Source organism: Ranitomeya imitator, chromosome 3 (assembly GCF_032444005.1).
Source record: "Ranitomeya imitator isolate aRanImi1 chromosome 3, aRanImi1.pri, whole genome shotgun sequence".
Taxonomy (NCBI): Eukaryota; Metazoa; Chordata; class Amphibia; order Anura; family Dendrobatidae; genus Ranitomeya; species Ranitomeya imitator.
In genome coordinates, this window is record NC_091284.1 from 283,457,748 (window position 1) to 283,474,941 (window position 17,194).

A 17,194-nucleotide genomic window follows, 5' to 3' on the forward strand; every position below is an offset into this window, starting at 1 on the left:
GCCTATGCGTTGCCCCGTCGTGTTGCGGTCGGGTTAGCCAACCAGTTGCTGCTCAGAAGTCTCTTTGGCACAGGTGCTCCCTCCTGCCCAACCTGGTTCCAGCACCGTCAGCTGGTTCCGGGTAGTGTCAAGGTCACTTTGAGCTCCAATGCATTGTCCCGTCATGTTGCGGTCTGGTTAGCTGGTCCTCGGTGCCATTGGCTCTTGCACACTTGGGCAACGCATCCGTGTTCCAGCACCGTCAGCTGGTTCTCGGCAGTGTTTTTGTCACGGGTACTCCCTCGTGCCCAGCCTAGTTCCAGCACCGTTAGCTGGTTCCAGGTAGTGTCAAGCTCACTGAGACGCCTATGCGTTGCCCCGTCGTGTTGCGGTCGGGTTAGCCAACTCCATGGTGCCTCCAGTTTAGGAGCTGGAATTGGCAATCAAGGCTGGTTCTGTAGTGCCAGTAGGCCAAGCTCCCCCTGTAGGACTGTTGGTGTTCGGTAACTGCAGCAGCCTCGCGGCCTAGATGTTCTCTCCTCTCCTGTGGACCTTCTGGTCCACATCCTGGTTCCAGCACCGTCAGCTGGTTCTCGGCAGTGTCTTTTGCTCTTGTACCTTCTGCTCCCCATCCTGGTTCCAGTACCGTCAGCTGGTTCCGGGCAGAGCCTTTGGCTTAGGTGCCTCCTTCTGGGTATCTGCGTTCCACCAACGTCAGGTGGTCCTTGGTAGTGCTTTCAGGCACGGGTACCTCCTGCTTAGTAACCGGGTTCCAGTAACGTCAGCTGGTCCTCGGTAGTTCCATTGGCTCTTGAACCTTCGGGTAGCCATCCGAGTTCCAGTTCCCTCAGCTGGTTCTCGGCATTTTCTCAGCCTTCTTGTACCTTCTGCTACATTTCCAAGTTGAAGACCCTAAAGACGACGACCCGGAAGACCACCCCTAAGATGACGACGACACCAGAGACGACAACCACTGAGATGACGACGACCCTGGAGATGACGACCCTGAAGACCACCCCGATGGCGGAGACGGCGACCCTGGAGACGACGACCCTGGAGACGACGACATGGAAGACCAAGAAGCAGAAGAACAAGAGGCTGCAGAACAAAGAGCAGAAGAACATTAAGCATAACACTTAATATCAGAGCAAAAGATATTATCTAAATTATATGCAGAAGAAGACTAAGCAGTGTATGGGGGTGAGTCCGTTCCTCCTCGTGGTGCCCCTGGATAAATCCTGATGCTGCAGGCCAAACTGAACGCGGACAAATGTAACTTTTGTGACAGGCAGAACGGAAGGTGTAATCTTCAAACTTTTATAGATAACAACTACGGGAATGCCTGTCACAAATGAGAATATGATGAAGAAGTAGAATATGAAGAATAATATTAGTTGAATAAAATGAATCTGAAGAATGTAATAAAAAAAATAGGTAGAAGATGAAGAAGAAGATGAATAAGGTGAAGAAGAAGTTGATGTCAAAGATGCTGATGATGATGAAGATAAAAGTGTGGGAAAAGTAAAAAAAATGAAGGGGAAGGGCGTGGAATAGTGAAACATCAATATCTGACAAAATGAATAATAAAATTTACATAGTCAATATCTTTGTCACTCCGAACGTCTTTAAAATAAAAAATCATGCTATTCTATTTGATTGGGCTAAACCTCTATGCCTTTAATGTCTCCGCCACCTCCCCAAATACATCCTGCATTATTCTTAGTTGTTTTCCTTCATGTAGAATGAACCTACAAGGAAAGAAAGGGTTTATTTTAATTCCAATATTTTGGTCCCATTGACTTGTATTGGGATCGGGTATCGGTATCGGCGATATCCGATATTTTTTGAATATCGGCCGATCCAATCCGATACCGATACTTTCCGATATCGGAAGGTATCGCTCAACACTAAAGATTACACCTTCCGTTCTGCCTGTCACAAAAGATTTAAAACTGGATTTGTCCGCGTTCAGTTTGGCCTGCAGCAGCAGGTTTTATCCAGGGGCACCACGAGAAGGAACGGACTCACCCCCATTCACTGATAAGTCTTCTTTTGCTTATAATTTAGATAATATCTTTTGCTATGATTTTTAGTCTTATGCTTAATGTTCAGCTTTTTGTTCTTGTTCTTTTGCTTTTCGGTCTTCAGGGTCGTCATGCTTAGGCTCTTCAACTTGGAACTGTAGTAGGAGGTACAAGAAGGCCGAGGAACTGCCAAGAACCAGCTGACGGTACTGGAACCCAGATGGCTACCCGAAGGTAGAAGACCCAATGGCACGACTGAGGACCAGCTGACGGTGCTGGAACCTGGCTACTAAGCAGGAGGTACCCGTGCTACAAAGCACTATCAAGGACCGCCTGACGTTGGCGGAACTCGGATACCCAGAGGGAGGCACCTAAGCCAAAGGCTCTGCCCGGAACCAGCTGACGGTGCTGGAACCAGGATGTGGAGCAGATGGTCCACAGGAAAAGAAATAACAGCTAGGCCGCGAGGCTGCCGCAGTTACTGAACACCAACAGTCCTACAGGGGGAGCTTGTCCTATTGGCACTACAGAACCAGCCTTGATTGCCACTTCCCGCAGCCAATATAGGAAGCTACTAAACTGGAGGCACCATGGAGTCGGCTAACCAGACCGCAACATGACGGGACAATGCATTGGAGTCAAAGTGACCTTGACACTACCCGGAACCAGCTGACGGTGCTGGAACCAGGTTGGGCAGGAGGGAGCACCTGTGCCAAAGAGACTTCTGAGCAGCAACTGGTGGTGTTGGAGCCCAGGGATTGCATGACAAACAGAGTGTAGGCAGAGGCCTAATTGGAGCAAGATGAAAGGGAACCTTTAACCCCCCCAGGCGTTAGTAACTGAAAGAACCACCTTGTGCAGCACTAACGCTGCACAAGGAAAAGGTGGCTCTTTTAAATTATGCTCCTTGCACTTGCTGAAATAAACACTTATAAAATGTGTCCCCTGACACCGTGAAACTGCCCCGGAGATGGGACTTTCCTTCGTAATGACACGCAGCACAGCCGGCATTCATACCCCATTGGCGCCAGGCACCGCCTCCTCAGCGTTGTTTGAATCTGTCACAGAGCCCGCGCTGTTGTGTTAAACCTTGGCCATGCGCAGTTAGCGCTGCCCATCTTCTGACATCTTTTGGAGTCAGGATGACTGCGCCTGTGCGGCCGCGCAGCCCGAGACCCCGCCCGCAGTGTCTTCTGATTTAGTCACACTGTGGGGCTGGGATTCATGGCCATGCGCAGTGCATATCTTTGCCTGTCACTCCTCTACATCCACCTTCTTCAGAGTGTCTGGCGTCAGCTGATCCCTAATCACATGCCATGGCCGTGACGCTGCACAGTCAGAGGAAGGCGGAAGGAGATGATAGAGAGGCGATTGGCGAAGATATGCACAGCGCATTCCCATGAATCCCAGCCCCGCAGTGTGAGTAAATCGGAAGACACTGCAGGGCTGGGATTCATGGCCTTGCGCAGTGCCTGTCTTCGCAACTCACTCATCTCCTTACGCCTTCCTCAGAGTGGGCGGCGTCAGCTGAGCCCAAATCACATGCCACGGCCGTGACGCCACACTGTCAGAGGAAGGCGGAAGGAGATGATAGAGAGGCGATTGGCGAAGATATGCACAGCGCATTCCCATGAATCCCAGCCCCGCAGTGTGAGTAAATCGGAAGACACTGCGGGGCTGGGATTCATGGCCTTGCGCAGTGCCTGTCTTCGCAACTCACTCATCTCCTTACGCCTTCCTCAGAGTGGGCGGCGTCAGCTGATCCCAAATCACATGCCATGGCCATGACGCCGCACAGTCAGAGGAAGGCAGAAGGAGATGATAGAGAGGCGATTGGCGAAGATATGCACGGCGCATTCCCATGAATCCCAGCCCCGCAGTGTGAGTAAATCGGAAGACACTGCGGGGCTGGGGATTCATGGCCTTGCGCAGTGCCTGACTTCGCAACTCACTCATCTCCTTACGCCTTCCTCAGAGTGGGTGGCGTCAGCTGATCCCAAATTACATGCCATGGCCATGACGCCGCACAGTCAAAGGAAGGCGGAAGGAGATGATAGAGAGGCGATTGGCGAAGATATGCACAGCGCATTCCCATGAATCCCAGCCCCGCAGTGTGAGTATTTCAGAAGACACTGCGTGGCGGGATCTCGGGCTGCGCGGCCGTACAGGCGCAGTCATACTGACACCAAAAGATGTCAGAAGATGGGCAGCGCTTTCTGCGCATAGCCAAGGTTTAACACAACAGAGCGGGCTCTGTGACAGATTCAAACAACGCTGAGGAGGCGGCGCCTGGCGCCAAAGGGGTATGAATGAAGGCTGTGCTGCGTCTCATTGCAAAGGAAAGTCCCACCTCCGGGACAGTTTCACGGTATGTGGGGACACATATTTTATAAGTGTTACGTGCAGCGTCTGCACGGAGCATAACTATCAGTCCCACCTGTTCCTTGTGCAGCCTTACTGCTGCACAAGGTGGCTCATAGAGTTACAAACGCCTGAGAGAGGGGGGGCAAGTTCCCTTTAATTGCTGTTATTGTGCCAGCGTGGCGGTCGCATGACACGTTTCTGAACCCCACTAACACATTGGCGAGGTGTTTGGCTCTGTGCAAACAGCACTTGCAGGCACCAACTAGCAGTGTTAGAGCCCAGGTTCAGCAGGAGGAGCAGAGTGTAGGCCGAAGCCTGCACTGAAGGCATTTGAACGTCTGTTATTGTGCCAGCATGGCGGTCGCATGACATGTTGCCGAATACACAGCAGGGGAGCAGCTGGCGTTACTGAACCCCACTATCACATTGGCGAGGTGTTTGGCTCTGTGCAAACAGCACTTCCAGGCACCAACTAGCAGTGTTAGAGCCCAGGTACAGCAGGAGGAGCAGAGTGTAGGCCAAAGCCTGCACTGGTGGCATTTGAATGTCTGTTATTGTGCCAGCGTGGCGGTCGCATGACACGTTGCCGAATACACAGCAGGGGAGCAGCTGGCGTTACTGAACCCCACTAACACATTGGCGAGGTGTTTGGCTCTGTGCAAACAGCACTTCCGGGCAGCAACCAGCATTGTTGGAGCCCAGGTTCAGCAGGAGGAGCAGAGTGTAGGCCAAAGCCTGCACTGGTGGCATTTGAATGTCTGTTATTGTGCCAGCGTGGTGTTCGCATGACACGTTGCCGAATACACAGCAGGGGAGCAGCTAGCGTTACTGAACCCCACTAACACATTGGCGAGGTGTTTGGCTCTGTGCAAACAGCACTTCCAGGCAGCAACCAGTGTTGTTGGAGCCCAGGTTCAGCAGGAGGAGCAGAGTGTAGGCTGAAGCCTGCACTGGAGGCATTTGAATGTCTGTTATTGTGCCAGCGTGGCGGTCGCATGACACGTTGCCGAATACACAGCAGGGGAGCAGCTGGCGTTACTGAACCCCACTAACACATTGGCGAGGTGTTTGGCTCTGTGCAAACAGCACTTCCGGGCAGCAACCAGCATTGTTGGAGCCCAGGTTCAGCAGGAGGAGCAGAGTGTAGGCCAAAGCCTGCACTGGTGGCATTTGAATGTCTGTTATTGTGCCAGCGTGTTGTTCGCATGACACGTTGCCGAATACACAGCAGGGGAGCAGCTAGCGTTACTGAACCCCACTAACACATTGGCGAGGTGTTTGGCTCTGTGCAAACAGCACTTCCGGGCAGCAACCAGCGATGTTGGAGCCCAGGTTCAGCAGGAGGAGCAGAGTGTAGGCTGAAGCCTGCACTGGAGGCATTTGAATGTCTGTTATTGTGTCAGCGTGGTGGTCGCATGACACGTTGCCGAATACACAGCAGGGGAGCAGCTGGCGTTATTGAACCCCACTAAAACATTGGCGAGGTGTTTGACTCTGTGCAAACAGCACTTCCGGGCAGCAACCAGCGTTGTTGGAGCCCAGGTACAGCAGGCGGAGCAGAGTGTAGGCCGAGGCCTACTTGGATCAAGTTTAAAGTGAACCTTTAACCCCCCCCATGTGTTAGCAACTGAAAGAGCCAACTTGTGCAGCACTAATGGTGCACAAGGACAAGGTGGTTCTATTCATTATGCTCCTTGCCCACAGTGAACTAAACACTTATAAAATGTGTCCCCTGATACCGTTACACCATCCCACAGGTGGTACTTTCCGTCATGATGAGACGCAGCACAGCTGGCATTCATACCCCCATGCCGACGGGCGCCGCCTCATCAGCGTTGCTTGAATCTATAACGGAGCACGCGCTGTTATGTTAAACCTTGGCCATGCGCAGTTAGCGGTGCCCAGCTTTTAACATCATTTGGTGTCACGGTGGCTGTGGCTGTGCGGCCGCGCTGCCAGAGATCACACCACGCTGTGTCTTCTTATTTAGCCCCACTGCGGGGCTGGGATTCCGGGGCCTGCGCAGTGCAAATCTTCGCCTCTTCCTACTCTACATCCGCCTTCTTCGGAGTGTGCAGCGTCACGGCCGTGGCATGTGAATTGGGATCCGCTGACGCCACACTGTCTGTAGAAGGCGGAGGGAGAAGAGGGAGAGGCGAAGATATGCACTGCGCAGGCCCATGAATCACAGCACCACAGTGTGACAAAATCATAAAACACAGCGTGGCGTGATCTCTGGCAGCACGGCCGCACAGGCACAGGCACCATGACATCAAATGATGGCAGAAGATGGGCAGCGCTAACTGTGCATGCCCAAGGTTAAACATTACAGCGTAGGCTCCGGGACAGATGCAAACAACGCTGAGGAGACGGCGCTCGGCACCATGGAGGTTTGAATGCCAGCTGTGATGCATCTCATTGCAAAGGAAAGTCCCACCTATGGGACGGATTAACGGTATGAGGGGACACATATTTAAGAAGTTTTAAGTGCAGCATGTGCAAGAAGCATAACAAAAAGAGCCACCTGTTCCTTGTGCAGCATTACTGCTACACAAGGTGGCTCTTTAAGTTACAAATGCCTGGGGGGAGAGGACAGTGTTATGATCTGGTGATTTAGGAGCGACATGCGTCTAGCTCTGAGCAGGTGGCAACTATACTGACCGCAGTCCCTAAGCTCAACACAACACTAGAAGTAGCCGTGGAATGCTCCTAACTCGGCCTAGGCATCTCGTCACAGCCTAAGAGCTAACTACCCCTAAAGATAGAAGCAGGAAAACTATCTTGCCTCAGAGAAAATCCCCAAAGGATAGATTATCCCCCCACAAATAATGACTGTGAGAGGAGAAGGAAATGACATACGTAGTATGAAACAAGATTTAGCATAGGAGGCCACTTCTAGCTAAATAGAAATAGTACAGAACAGAACGCTGTGCGGTCAGTAAAAAAAACTAGAAAAAGTCCACCGCAGAGAAATGCAAAAATCTCCACACCTGACTAAAGGTGTGGAGGGCAAACTCTGCTGCCCAGAGCTTCCAGATTAACTGAATAGATCCATACTGAAAAGCTGGACAAATGAACAAAAACAAAGAAAGTGCTGAACAACAAAGTCCACAACAAGAGAACCGCAAAAAGACAAGCAAGGACTTAGCTTTGATGAACTGGTCAGAGTGTCAGGAAAGTCCTAAGAGCAATGACTCCAGGCAGGAACAATTGACAACTGACATTGAATGAGGGATAAGGCCAGTCTAATATAGCCGAGCCAGAAAGACGATCAGTGAAAACAGCTGCTGAAGCTAAATCCAAGAAGCAGCCATACCACTCAAAACCACAGGAGGGAGCCAAAGAGCAGAACTCACAAAAATGCTACTTACAACCACCGGAGGGAGCCCAAGAGCGGATTTCACAACAGGACAGGTTCCCTTTTATTTGCTGTTATTGTGCCAGCGTGGCTTTTGCTGGACACGTTGCCGGCTACACAGCAGGGGAACAGCTGGCGCTGCGGAACCCCACTGACACATGAGCGAGTGTTTTTTCTGTGTAGCCAACACTTCCAGGAGACAACTGACAGTGTTAGAGCCCAGGGACAGCAGGAGGAGCAGATTTGAGGTATTGCCGCACACACAGCTGGGGAACAGCTGATGTTACTGAACCCCAATAACAGAGGAGCCACTGTTGACTGTGCGGACAGCACTTCCAGGCACCAACTGACGGTGTTAGAGCCCAGGGACAGCAGGAGGAGCAGATAGGAGTTTTTGCCAGATACACAGCTGGGAATCAGCTGACGTTACTGAGACCCAATAACACCGCAGCAAGTGTTAACTGTGCAGCCAGCACTTCCAGGCACCAACTAGCGGTGTTAGAGCCCAGGGACAGCAGGAGGAGCTGAGTGTAGGCCGAGGCCTACTTGGATCAAGTTGAAAGTGAACCTTTAAACCCCCATGCGTTAGCAACTGAAAGAGCCAACTTGTGCAGCACTAATGGTGCACAAGGACAAGGTGGTTCTTTTAATTATGCTCCTTGCACACGGTGAACTAAACACTTACAAAATGTGTCCCCTGATACCGAGATACCGTCCCACAGGTGGTACTTTCCGTCATGATGAGACGCAGCACAGCCGGCAATCACACCCCCATGGCGCCGGGCGCCGCCTCATCAGCGTTGCTTGCATCTGTCACGGAGCCCGCGCTGTTATGTTAAACCCTGGCCATGCGCAGTTAGCGCTGCCCATCTTCTAACATCATTTGGTGTCATGCTAACTGTGCCTGTGCAGCTGCACCGCGCGAGAAACCGGCTCGCAGTTTCTTCTGATTTAGTCCCACTGCAGGGCTGGGATTCCTGGGCATGCGCAGTGCATATCTTCACCTCTCAGTACTCTCCATCAGCCTTCTTCAGAGTGTGCGTCGTCACTGCCGTGGCATGTGAATTGGGATCAGCTGACGCCACACTGTCTGTAGAAGGCGGAGGGAGAAGAGGGAGAGGCGAAGATATGCACTGTGCATGCCCAGGAATCCCAGCCCCACAGTGTGACAAAATCAGAAGACACAGCGGGGCGTGATCTCTGGCAGCGCGCCTGCACAGGCACAGTCAGCATGACATCAAATGATGGCAGAAGATGGGCTGCGCTAACTGTGCATGCCCAAGGTTAAACATAACAGTGCAGGCTCTGGGACAGATGCAAACAATGCTGAGGAGGCAGCACTGGGCACCATGGGGGTATGAGTGCCGGCTGTGCTATGTCTCATAGCAAAGGAAAGTCCCACCTACGGCACGGTGTCATGGTATGAGGGGACACATATTTTATAAGTGTTAAGTGCAGCGTGTGCAAGAAACAGAACTAAAGGAGCCACCTGTTCCTTCTGCAGCATTTGTGCTACACAAGGTGGCTCTTTCAGTTACAGATGCCTGGGGGAACAGGTTCCCTTTAATTGCGGTTGTAGTGCCAGCGTGGCGGTCGCTGGACACGTTGCCGGATACACAGCAGGGGATCAGCGAACGTTACTGAAACCCAATAACACTGGGTCATGTGTTGTCTGTGCAGCTGCCACTTCTGGGCAGCAACTGGCGGTGTTGGAGCCCAGGGATTAAAGTTCAGGTGGTTGAAACATGAACACAGCTGGAGACCTGGATACTGTTGGCAACCAATTATTTAATCCGTAAAAGGAGTGGCAAATTCCTGTGAGATCCAGGCCTTGTTCATTTTCAAAAAAGTAAGCCGGTCAACGTTATCGGATGACAGTCGCATGCGACGATCTGTTAGTACACCACCTGCAGCACTAACGACGCGTTCCGATAATACACTGGCAGCAGGGCAAGCCAGCACCTCCAATGCATACTGGCTAAGCTCTGGCCATGTATCCAGCTTAGAGACCCAAAACTTGAAGGGGGAAGAGCCGTCTGGGAGTACGTTGAGAGTGCAAGACATGTAGTCTGTCACCATCTGATGGAAACGGGGCCTCCTGCTGACTGGATCCGTCACTGTCAGTGATGGTGTAGACATTTGTGGCGGGCACACAAAACTTTGCCACTGTTGGAACAAACTGGTCTTGGCTTGTGCTGGGCCACTGCTCCTGCTACCTCTTTGTGCAGAGATTCCTCCACTGCCTCTACGCACAGAGCTGCTTTGTAAAGCAGTAGCAGGCGCATCACTCCTCTCGATTGGACTGGAGAAGATGATGGACTGCACCAGTGTGTCTTGGTACAGCCGCATTTTATGCTCCCGCTGCAACGGTGGTATGAGGGTTTGCAAATTGTCCTTGTAGCGCGGGTCGAGGAGGGTGTACACCCAATAATCAGCCGTGGTAAGAATGTGGGCGATGCGGCGGTCGTTTCTCAGGCACTGCAGCATGAAATCCACCATGTGCTGCAGACTGCCAACTGGCCAAGAAACACTGCCCCCTGCTTGAGGCCTGATGTCTGCCTGCTCTGCATCTGTAACTCCCTCCTCTGGAAAGATGTCTTCCTCCTCCATTGACTCCTCATCCTCCTCACCAAAGGTCCCCTGCCTAGTCCTTTGTGAGGAACCACGTCGCCCAGACTGTCCAGAAGCCGATGGCATTTCTAACTCCACATCCTCTTCCACCACCTCATCCCTTAGCGCTTGCAGGGTTCTTTCAAGCAAGCAGATAAGGGGGACAATCATGCTGACTAGTGCATCATCTGCACTAGCCATTTACGTGGATTCATCAAAGGCCTGCAAAACCTGGCAGATGTCCTTCATTGTGGCCCACTCAGTGGTTGTGTGAAGTCAGAACGGCGCGCACTGCGACTTCTTTGCGCCTGATGCAGCTAGTACTCCATTACTGCTGGCTGCTGCTCACACAACCGCTCCAACATATGTAACGTGGAATTCCACCTGGTGGGGAGGTCACATATGATGCGATGTTCCGGAAGATGGAATCGGCGCTGCAGAGTTGCAATACGATCTGGCCATGCTGGAACGCCGCAAGTGAGCACACTCAAGGCGGACCTTGTGCAGCAGTGCATCAAGATCTGGATAGTCCCTCAGAAAACTCTGCACAACCAAATTGAGCACAAGTGCCAGACATGGGATGTGAGTGAGGTTGCCAAGGGCCAAAGCTGCCACCAGATTTCGGCCATTTTCACACACTACCATGCCTGTCTGGAGATTCGCTGGCGCAAACCACTTGTCGCTCTCAGAATTGATGGCATTCCAGAGCTCTACTGTGTGGCTTCGATTCCCCAAAGAAATTAATTTAAGTACGGCCTGTTGATGTTTGGCCACAGCTGTGCTCATATCGGTTGTAACAGGTAAGCGTTCACGGGTCAAGGTGGAGGTAGACCGTGACGGCTCCTGCAGCGATGATTCTGAGGAACTGGAGTATGAGGAGGAGTCAATGTGCACAGACTGGATTCCTGCAATCCATGGCATTGGCAGTACACGTACAGCGCCACTCGCCATGTCTGTACCCGGCTCCACAACATTGACCCAATAGGCAGTGAGGGAAAGGTATCGTCCCTGTCCATGGTGACTGATCCACGCATCGGTGGTGAGGTGGTCATTGCTACTAACGGCGTTTAGTAGCGCATGTTTGATGTTTGCATCCACATGCTTTTGCAGGGCAGGGACGGCTTGCCTGCTGAAATAAAAGTGGCTGGGCACACTGTATGGTGGGACTGCCAATGCCATCAAGTTACGGAAGCTGTCAGTCACCACCAGCCTGAATGAGAGTATTTCCAGTGACAGAAGTTTGGCAATGCCTGCATTCAGAGCCTGTGCTCGGTGGTGGTTTGCCGAGAATGGCCACCTTTTCTCCCATACCTGTGCTACTGATGGCTGTAGACTGGGCAGGGAGTGTGAGGATGACTGGGAACGTGGTGCTGTGGGTGGAATTACACTGGGTCTCTGGACAACAGTGCCAGAGGTCCTTCAATGGTGATCCTGTGAAGATGCCGAACCAGCAGTGTGTGAGCTGGAGGAAGAGGCAACAACATGAGCTGAAGAGGTGGTAGGTGCCGCTGGACGTTGGCCTAGGTCTTCAGTGTGTTTTTGTAACTCCACCGCGTGCTTGTTCCGCACATGTTTCTACATGTATGAGGTATTGACGTTGCTGACATTTTTACCTGGTTTGATTTTCTGACTACTCAGCTTGCATTTGACAAAGCAAATGTCATCTGCAACTGTGTCAAAAAAGGACCAGGCAGTGCAAGTCTTGGGAGCGCCCGCTTTGGATTTTGGAAGAGGCATGCTCCTAATGGGTGCCGAAGTGGAGGCTCCAGGCGCCGCAGTCTTCCCCCTCCCTCTCCCAGCCGTTCAGGGAATCTCTTCCTCTGAGCTGCTCCCACCACCTTCCTGGTCCTCACGCCATGATGGGTCGAGGACCTCATCATCTACGCTACCCTCTGCCACCAACTGCTTCTCCTGGGTAGTCTTGGCAGCACAGTACGCACCAGGAACTGGCACCTGGGTCTCCTCATCTGATGCGTACTGAGAAGTGGTAACCGGAGGCACTGTCCCACCCGCCTCTTCTGATTCAGAGAGACAAAGCTGTTGCGCATCACTGCATACAGCCTCTTCTTCTGATTCTCGAATGCTGCTTGGCTGGCCCCCTGTTTCCAAGCCAAGAAATTCAGAGAACCGAAGTAGAGATGGCTCCTGTCCTGGGCTCTCTGACTACCTGGGCAATTTGGCAGGTGGTGAAGAGACAGATGGTTGCTCTTCAGTGCTCTGTGCCTGAGAGGATGTGGCACTAATTGAAGTCGATGCATTAGCTGCCATCCATCCGACAACAGCTTCAATTTGTTCGTCCCGCAGCAGCGGGGTACGGCGAGCCCCGACAAAGCAGCGCATGAAGGTCTGCTCCCTGCTGAAACTGGGGGATGGTGAGTCACCGATGCCCGCAGCTGGTGCAGAATCCCCAAGTCCTCTCCCTGCTCCACGCCAACGCCTACATGCCTTACTCCCTGCCTTCTTCATCGTGATAGACTGAGTGATAAAGATAGGCAGAAAAGTACTAACGGCTTAGTGTGCTTATTCCTGAACAGCTGCTAACAGGTATAAGAAAAACTTATTTTAGGGAGTGTGGACTAGACTTTATTATGCGCTTATGTGGCCTACACAACAGTAAAGTGGAGTGTTTGGTGAACTTTGGGTTTGTTTTGTAGAACAGACACTACAGAGTGAGTGCAGTACTTGCACACAGACCGTGCAGACAGCCGTGAAAGGCACTGCAAGGCAAAGGAAAGCTCCTCTATCTAATCCTATATAGTGTTTTTCCACAATCTAGCGTGATACGTATGGAAAGACACTAATAGGATATTATTGAAAAAAGGTGCAGCTGGCTGCAGTAATTGCAATTTAGGACAATGGATTCAGCAGTATGAGGCAGTGACGCACTGTGAGCTGAACAAAACCGGCTGTGGCTGCGGACAGACTACAGAGTGAGCTGCACTCACACAGACCATGCAGACAGCCGCGAACGGCGCTGCAAGGCCAAACAAAGCTCCTCTATCTAATCCTATATAGTGATTTTCCACAATCTAGCAGGATACAGATGGAAAGCTACTAATATAGGATACTAGCTATTGAACCCGTTCTAAGCCCGGGTGGCTAGCATCTATATTGGTATATGGTCTCCATCCTGGTATGTGCTGCTCCATCCTGCGTCCCCATCCTGTCATGAGCAGCACGGTGGCGCAGTGGTTAGCACAGCAGCCTTGCAGCGCTGGAGTCCTGGGTTCTAATCCCACCTTGGACAACATCTGCAAAGAGTTTGTATGTTCTCTCCGTGTTTGCATGGGTTTCCTCCGGGCACTCCGGTTTCCTCCCACATTCCAAAGACATACTGATAGGGAATTTAGATTGTGAGCCCCATCGGGGACAGTGATGATAATGTGTGCAAACTGTAAAGCGCTGCGTAATATGTTAGCGCTATATAAAAATAAAGATTATTATTATTATGAGCTGCTCCATCCTGCGTCCCCATCCTGACATGTGCTGCTCCCATCCTGCACCCCCATTCTGACATGTGCTGCACCCATCCTGCGCCCCCATCCTGCCATGTGTTGCACCCATCTTGCGCCCCCATTCTGTCATGTGTTGCACCCTTCCTGCGCCACCATTCTGTCATGTGCTACTTCCATCCTGCGCCCCCATTGTGACATGTGCTGCTCCCATCCTGCGCCCCCATTCTGACTTGTTGTGACCCCATTCTGTCATGTGTTGCACCCATCCTGCGCCCCCATTCTGTCATGTGCTGCTCCTATCCTGCGCCCCCATTGTGACATGTGCTGCACCCATCCTGCGCCTCCATTCTGACATGTTCTGCACCCATCCTGCGCCTCCATTCTGTCATTTGCTGCTCCCATCCTGTCATGTGCTGCTCCCATCCTGTGCCCCCGTTCTGTCATGTGCTGCTCCCATCCTGTGCCCCATTCTTTCATGTGCTGCTCCCATCCTGCGCCCCTGTTCTGTCATGTGCTGCTCCCATCCTGCGCCCATTCTGTCATGTGCTGCTGCCATCCTGCGCCCCCGTTCTGTCATGTGCTGCTCCCATCCTGCTCCCCCGTTCTGTCATGTGCTGCTCCCATCCTGCGCCCATTCTGTCATGTGCTGCTGCCATCCTGCGCCCCCGTTCTGTCATGTGCTGCTCCCATCCTGCGCCCGTTTTGTCATGTGCTGCTGCCATCGTGCGCCTGTTCTGTCATGTGCTGTTCCCATCCTGCGCCCCCGTTCTGTCATGTGCTGCTCCCATCCTGTGCCCTCGTTCTTTCGTGTGCTGATCCCATCCTGCGCCCCTGTTCTGTCATGTGCTGCTCCCATCCTGCGCCCGTTCTGTCATGTGCTGCTGCCATCCTGTGCCCCCGTTCTGTCATGTGATGCTCCCATCTTGCGCCCCCATTCTGTCATGTGCTGCTCCCATCCTGCGCCCCTGTTCTGTCATGTGCTGCTCCCATCCTGCGCCCGTTCTGTCATGTGCTGCTGCCATCCTGTGCCCCCGTTCTGTCATGTGATGCTCCCATCTTGCGCCTCCATTCTGTCATGTGCTGCTCCCATCCTGCGCCCTTGTTCTGTCATGTGCTGCTCCCATCCTGCGCCCGTTCTGTCATGTGCTGCTGCCATCCTGTGCCCCCGTTCTGTTAAGTGATGCTCCCATCTTGCGCCCCCATTCTGACATGTGCTGCTCCCATCCTGTGCCCCTGTTCTGTCATGTGCTGCTCCCATCCTGCGCCCCTGTTCTGTCATGTGCTGCTACCATCCTGCGCCCGTTCTGTCATGTGCTGCTACTATCCTGCGCCCGTTCTGTCATGTGCTGCTCCCATCCTGCGCCCCTGTTCTGTCATGTGCTGCTCCCATCTTGCACCCCCATTCTGTCATGTGCTGCTGCCATCCTGCGCCCCGTTCTGTCATGTGCTGCTACCATCCTGTGCCTGTTCTGTCATGTGCTGCTGCCATCCTGCGCCCCCTTCTGTCATGTGCTGCTGCCATCCTGCTCCCGTTCTTTCATGTGCTGCTCCCATCCTGCGCCCCTGTTCTGTCATGTGCTGCTACCATCCTGCGCCTGTTCTGTCATGTGCTGCTGCCATCCTGCGCCCCCTTCTGTCATGTGCTGCTGCCATCCTGCGCCCATTCTGTCATGTGCTGCTGCCATCCTGCGCCCGTTCTGTCATGTGCTGCTGCCATCCTGCGCCCCCGTTCTGTCATGTGCTGCTCCCATCCTGCGCCATCATTGTATTATATGCCCCCCATAAGATGCTCCATTATATATGCCCCGTATGCTGCTGCCATATATATAAAAAAAAAAATACCATACTCACCTATCGTCGCTGGGCGCCAAGTGCTGGGGGCCTGAGCAGGCGGGGACACCAGCGCGCTGTGGGGGTCAGGTGCCGGAGTCCCCGCTAGCTCAGGCCCCCAGCACTTGCTATACTCACCTGTCCGACCCGTTCCAGCGCTGCGCGCAGCCATCTTCCGGCTCCTCTGGCTGTTACTGTTCAGTCAGAGGGCGGCGCCGGCGCGCATTAAGCGCGTCATCGCGCCCTCTGAACTGGGAACGTCACAGCAGAGGACCCGGGAGACGGAGCCACACGCAGCGCTGGAACGGGGTACAGGTGAATATACTTACCCTCCTGGCGGTCCCTGACTCTCTGGTGGAGATCGCGGTGTGCGTTCAGTGTTTACGCATACCGCGATCTCCTGGGAGCGTCACTCTGTGAGGCCCAGACTGCACCGCCGCTTGCGCTTGCGCAGTCTATAAAAGCTTCGAACAGAGTGACGCTCCCAGCGTTATATTATAGATATTTGAAAAAATGTGCAGCAGGCTGCACTAATTGCAAAAAAAGGACTATGGATTTAGCAGTATGAGGCAGTGACGCACTCTGAGCTGAACACAACCGGCTGTGGCTGCGGACAGACTACAGAGTGAGCTGCACCCTCACAGACCATGCAGACAGCCGCAAACGGCGCTGCAAGGCCAAACAAAGCTCCTCTATCTAATCCTATATAGTGATTTTCCACAATCTAGCAGGATACAGATGGAAAGCCACTAATATAGGATATATACATACACAGACCTTGCAGACAGCTGTGAACAGCACTGCAAGGCAAAAGCAAGGTGAACACACAGCGGTTGCTAATTTAGCCTGGATTGAGCACAATTAAGCAAATCTCAATCTCTAAACTGGCCCTCAGTCAGAATACAGTGTCCTGTCCCTAACTGAATTCACAGCAGAGTGAGCGCAAAATGGTGGCGGCGACTTTTAAAGGGTGTCGTGACATCATTTCAGCAGCCAATCACAGCCATGCCAGTAGTTACATGCCCACCATGCAGAACAGGATGTGCCCACACTTCAAATCATTCCTCATTGGCTGATTCATAAAAACCCGGGAGTTTGCATGATGGGAATTTCCGATACCGGTTTCCAATACACTGAAAGTATCGGAACCTGGTATCGGAATTCCGATACCGTGTATATCGGCCGATACCCGATACTTGCGGTATCGGAATGCTCAACACTAGTCACCACTACACATGCTACTACATCAACTATTACACCATTAATGTGCATGCCCACTATGTTGCATGCCCATGTTGTTAACCTCTTAGTTACCAAGCTAATTTTGACATTAATGTCAAATTAAAGTTACATTTTTAAATATGACCAGTGTCACTTCATGTGTAGAGATGGGCGGACACCTGGATATTCGGGTCCGGCGTGTTCGGTCAACAGTTACAAAAAGTTCGAGTTCGAGTACCAGAACAGTACCCGGACCCGAACCCGGACCCCTTTCACTTGAATGGGGGGCCCGAACATCCAGTATTTGCTGCACTAAAATGTGCATGACAGCGCGGCAAACACCGCTTCTGATC